We start from the raw sequence: 5,870 nt of genomic DNA, 5'->3' as shown, positions 1-5,870 counted from the left end.
TCGTTCCCTACAACTGGAAGGATAAAGGAGAACACTACTTGTGCTCCTGATCCCTTGACCAGTCATCCCAAGGCCCTGAAGTCTCTCTTGATTGCCCTCGGACTTCTAGTTGCATCTTCATCGCTGCCTACCTGAATGATGGATGATGGATAGTAATCAGAGGGCCGTACAAGGGTAGGAAGTTTTCACATCTGGGCCCCAGGGAGGCAGCAGACTTCCCTAAGAAGTGGGTCTGGTCTGCATATTGGCCTTCTGTTTGGTGACACCTCCAAGCTAGATGAACCATCTAGTAATCTGGTAATCCTAGAGAAATAAGCATTTTTTTCTGGTCTACAGTCAGATTTTTTTGCTGAGTATTGGTGAAAATTTGACACTCTGAAGAATCACAACAACATTCAAGTACATCTGATGTTTATGGACTGTTTAGCAGTGCCTGTGGTGAGACTGGCATCTTGTAATCTTGTAAATCTGAAGATAAATAAAACTAATAGACTTTAAGCCATCCAGCATAACACAAGCATTCAGTTTCATGGAGCAATTCTGTAATTTCTGGATGAACTGCAGCAAACTTTTTAGAGTAGTAAGTACGAAAATTGCTACATAATGTTTATGTCTAATTTTATGTATTCCTGGGACTGCATTTTTTAAAAAATTAAACAGCAAAAGAGATTTTTTCCTTTCGCGGAGAAATTTTCAGGACTGATGTTGCATTTTCCAGGTTAAATCCTTTTGGTAACTGTATTTTGTTTTAAGAATTTTTCTCCATGCATTGCCGATTTCCATGACCCTATTGCCTTCAGTAACAAAAACCACAAAATGAATTAAATGAGAGAGTTTCTACGTTCAGGTCAATGGTATTTTACATCCTTTTTAAAGACAGTTGTTAATACTGAAGTAATTTAAATTTAACAAAACATATTCAAATGGGCTACTGCTCATGAACTTTTTATTCTTTGTGATGGTTTAAATGTCACCCTTATCACTTTACATCTAATAGTTACAAATGAGATAATGCTGTATATTAGTATTTGAACATCCTTTTCAATATTTACATTTGCTTTGTTTTACTGACCCTGAAATTTCAGAGGACACTTGGTACCTCTTATCTCTGTTGTCTGCTGCTTATCTCTATGTTTGCACATTTTCTGCTTCGGTGTTACAGATGAGGGAGTCAGCCTGAAAAACCTGTGTACTGAAGACACACTCTTGCATTGAACTTGGAACCTCCACAAACCACCAGGAAAATCATTGCCAGCTATGAATAAATAAAATGCTAAAATCCGTAGTGGAATTTTTCTAAGACAGGTGATTGCAGTTAGGATCCTAACTGCATATTTAAATACCCAAAAAAATCATCCAGATTTCAGAAGCAGGTAAGGGAACCTATCAACATTACCGACCAAAGCTAGTGGAAGTAACTGGGGCACTTCTCTGGGCTATGTCAGTGCTGTCTACAGAAAGCAGGACATTATCCAGTTGTACCCTAGAAAACTGTGCAACCGCAGTGCAAGGACACATCTGCCTGCCTCCTCTTTGTTGGCTTTTTGGTGCTCCCTGTAGTTGTTCTTCGGCAGCAGGTACAGAGGCAGGGTCTTCCCCACACCTACCATCTTTGTGCAAGTGTTTCAGAAATGGTGACTCCAAAATAGCAACTGCAGTTGCTTAATTTTTTAGGGGTATCCTAAAACAATCATCTGACTCAGATGATGTTAAATGAGATTGGGTTGATCCACAAGAGAAAGGAATTGGCATGGCAAATGGAACAAAAGAAAATAACTGATTTCAAAAGCATGAAAATTTCTCTTAAATAGAATCTACTTTGTAATTTCTCCCTATTTCCAACAGAAAGAGGTAGGCAATCCCCGGGGTGAGCTAATGTTTGTATGTGAGAGAAGCCGTTTGGCTGGGGATATACCCTACCCATGCATAACTTGGGATGAAGTGGCTCATTCTTGTGGAGATGTCTGTTCTTCTCCATCAGTTCCAGGAAGCCAAGGGTGACTAGCTAAGGTTTAGACACCTCATTTTTAGCTACCAAAAGCTAGATGATAAGTATTTTAATGTCTGTTTATTTCTTTCTCACTGATGAATAAGCCTTACAATAAAATTATCTTCTTTGCTGCATCTTCCTTTTTTGCACATTCAGATCAAATGTGTAGGCACTATATTCCATGCAGTCCTTTTATTAAATTTATTATGAGAACTGATCTTATATTTTTAGCATGAAAAAATATTCCCCTCATGAAAAGTCTTTGAGTGAAACACCGAACGCTGTAGAGCTCAGTGATAAGTTTTGTTTACCATTCTCCTTGAAATGATGTTGATGAAAACTTGGGTAAAAATACGTCAGAACAGGAAATGCCACAGCAAAATAGTAAATGCTGCAGAACTGGAAATGAATCTGCCTTGAATCTAGTGACAGAAACAGTTTTGGGCAAGGCATAGATGCAATTGTTTTGCATACCATTTCCCATCCCACCTCTTCTGTCACAGCCCTAGAAATACCTACACCTCTATGCATAGTGACAGTTCTTTCCTTCCTAGTTTCTGCTCTACCCTCCTCAGTCATTCATGTCATCAAGGTGTTTTGTATACACGCACACACTTGGACCCCCAACTAGTTATTTAAGTATAGCCCTCATCATAATTACAGTAGGAAAAATATCTATAGGAACACTTCCTTTCACATAGGCATTGAGGATGTAAAATATCTTTGTTGTAAGAAATTTGGGTGGATACCTGCTCTACAGTGTCAAAGCTGACTGGCAGAGAGGTGACAGTTCAGTGAATCGTTTAATTGCACACTTGGCTTTATGCACCTGAAGGTCCCATCAGAAACAGTGGCACTATATAGGTCTAATAACCCAAGTCCATGCATCAGTGCACTGCGGGGCTGGGGTCCTCTGCTGCTGTAAATACAGAGCAACTCCACCGAGTTGAGTATCACCACTGGGACAGAGAACAGTCACAGGGAGTTTGGATATTGAGGTCAGTGGGAATGGCAAAAAGGCAGCAAACTGCTTTGGAAAGAAAGAGCTTGACGTGCACTTCCACATGCAGATGGAGCGAGCTATCGTTGGGAGCCTCCATACATCACTTTGCCCTTGCATCCTATTCACTATATTGTGCAACTTTAATCTTATCTTTATGGCCCAAAGCTGTTTATTCCTATTGATTGTCTCAGAAACCTGAAGGCTCTTTCCAAGTAAGCTTTCTGTGCTCGTTCTGCCTCTAGTCAGAGCCTCCTGATGCTGATCAGTGACAGTCTGCTAAAGCAAATGAAAATTGTGGTTGCAGTGAGCAGGGGGCAGACCGTACCCCACAGAGGTCCAAGGAGGGGACCTCCTTTTCTGCAACTCCCCATTTTTGCAAGCAAAGTTCACAAAGATCCCAACATCTCCTGTGGGCTCTTGAAAATTGCAGGCTGGTTTGGGGACAGAGGCGAAGGGGAGGTGTTTGACACATTGAACTTCTCTCCATGGTATGTCAGGAGAGGCCATGTGGGCTGGAACGAAGGTCTCTGCTGTGGCTTGCTTTCTGTAACAAAGCTCCTGTTGGCAGTGGGTTTCCAGGGAAGCCCTGGGCAGTGGGAGGGGGTCCTCTGGCATGCAGAGAGCAGGAGTGTGGGATGACTTTGGGTCTGAAAGGAGTATGCAGACAAACCCATCCTGCTGCAGCACCGTAAGTTTTTGGAGGGGTGTGTTAATTGTAACATACTTCAAACATAGAGTTCAGGTGTCTGAAAAAACGGAATTTCCTATATGTAAGTCTGGGAGGTTTCTTCTCCAAATGTCCAGGACAGAATTTCCTCACAAAACATTAGTTTTTTGTTTGTTTCTTTTTCAGTGTTCAGCCTTGTGTGCTCTTGAACAAGTTTGACCTATTTTCTCACACTAAAATGAGCAGAAGGAGAAATAATTGGCAGAGAACAATTCTTTTGTTATAGTTTTGTCTTTCTTCTGCTTGAGATTTGTCTTTGCACAAATTATAATATTAATAGGTCTGTTCCTTGTAAGTCTGAATCAATGTGTGTGCAAATACATTTTACCCTTTAGCAGCTTCTGGACTAATTATAACTACTAAATCAAGACTTTGCCATTAGGTTTGGGGGAAACTTGTCCTCAGTGAAGTAACTATTTTCAGAAAGAATATATTTAGAATATATTTAAAATATTTTTATGACTGAGTTTAGAAATATCTCTTATATTTGAAAAAAAGAGCATATCTGGAGGTGCACAGCACCTTCATACAAACTGTCTTGAAGATCAGTCACACAGGTATGTGAATAAGACCACAATTAACACATTTTTTTGTTTAACAAACACACTTCCTTTGATTTGGAGTGATTCCTTATCTCTTCTTCCTACAACAAATACATGATTTGCCTTACAATTAATATAGGTATTTTTGCAAGGAATTAAACATTAGCCTTACAACCGTAGGAATAGCAAAATAATAAAATACATATTTAAGAAACATGCAGGCTTACAGTAAAATAGACTTACCAAAAAAACCTACCCCCCCATCTTCTCAAAAAGACATGTCTTCTCTTATTCACCCACTAAAATGAACTTACTGAGTGAATTGCTATTTTCTCTCTGAAAGTTATGGTTCTTTTGATTCATTGAAGTGCCTGGTACTGAACTACAAGTGTAAAATTTTGGAGACTGGCCAGATTCTCAGCCACTGTAAGGTAGCATAGATCTTTCTAGAAGACAGCGGGGAAGAGGTGTTTCTGAGGTGACAAATTGTGCTTTTAAGAAAAGGAGGACAAGGAACTTTATGGATAATATTTATTTAAGATCGAAAGGGAAAATGTCTGTGGGCAAACACCTCTGACAAAATGCATATTAGCTGTGCCTTATTTTCACCCATTCATTTTATAGAGTGAATGGTCACTTCTGCAGGCTGATTGGTCAGCTGAAATTGCAAATGTGGTGAAAGTACTCAGAAACATGCCTGGAGTGGAAAAAAAGAAACATGGTGGATAATTTTGTTTACCTGCTCTCTTTCTCCTAACGGAAGGGGAAAGTTCAGGATCTTGAAGGTGGTAGGTCCTTTAAAAACAAAATAAAACAGGCAATAAGCAGAGTGATTTGGATCATGAACTTTCAAAATCAGCAATGAAATGACAGCCCTAGGTTCAAGGCATTTTTTGCCAGACATGTCAAAAATTGAGAGCCTGAGGGTATCAGAGATTTTAATGCCATTTGCGTGGTGAAAGAGGCAGCAATGATGGTACCAGGAGTGGAGTGACCAGCCCGGGGTGACGTATCGTCCAGAGTTCACTGAGAACTCCTGCAACATGAGTGGTCAAGCTGAGTCAGACCCAAGGCCCACCTAACTCAGTACCCCATTTCTGGCAGAAGACAAAAGCAGATGCCTAGAGGAGACCATATGGACAGTGCAACATATATGGCCTCCCCTGAGTGCTCTCCCAACCTTCAACCATTTGTGACTCAAAAGTGTGATCCTAAATCAGCTCTGCTCTCCATGAAGTGGTCCCATGAGCAGGACTAAGAACATGACTGTGTTGTGTGGGTCTGAAGACTACAAGCATAAATATCAAAATATACCTGGGAAGAAATTCTGCATTTCTTGCTGTTCATAGCAAGATTTCCCCTTACTCTTCTAGGCTCAGAAATTCTCTGTTGGCAGTCATTTACATGTGCATGTGAGACGATAAGTGGGGGGATATACAATAAATGGTTGAACCTGATGAGGCAGTGGTCTAACAAGTTTTTTTTTCGATGGAGAAGACCCAGCTCTAATCTGCTTCTACAACCTGGCCATCCTGTAGAGAGTGAATTGTATATCATTAGGTGCTACTGGCTTTGTCTCATCCATAAGGAATCTAGTTCACACATCCT

General features: G+C 40.4%; 1 long non-coding RNA gene across 2 annotated transcripts in view; it reads right to left on the bottom strand.

Moving 5' to 3' along the window:
* LOC103903659 overlaps window positions 1-5,057 on the bottom strand; it is a 22,458-nt gene extending 17,401 nt beyond the window's left edge. Inside the window, exon 1 of one of the 2 annotated variants that reach the window (XR_657860.1) lies at window positions 5,002-5,057. This is a non-coding gene — a long non-coding RNA (uncharacterized LOC103903659). The remainder of the gene's footprint in view (window positions 1-5,001) is intronic. The other variant, XR_657859.1, reaches the window with a different exon arrangement.
* Between the last annotated feature and the right edge of the window lie 813 nt (window positions 5,058-5,870).

Source organism: Aptenodytes forsteri, unplaced genomic scaffold, assembly GCF_000699145.1.
Source record: "Aptenodytes forsteri isolate BGI_AS27 unplaced genomic scaffold, ASM69914v1 Scaffold199, whole genome shotgun sequence".
Taxonomy (NCBI): Eukaryota; Metazoa; Chordata; class Aves; order Sphenisciformes; family Spheniscidae; genus Aptenodytes; species Aptenodytes forsteri.
The sequence above is the reverse complement of the archived record's forward strand: the minus strand, read 5'-3'. Positions and strand labels throughout refer to the sequence as shown.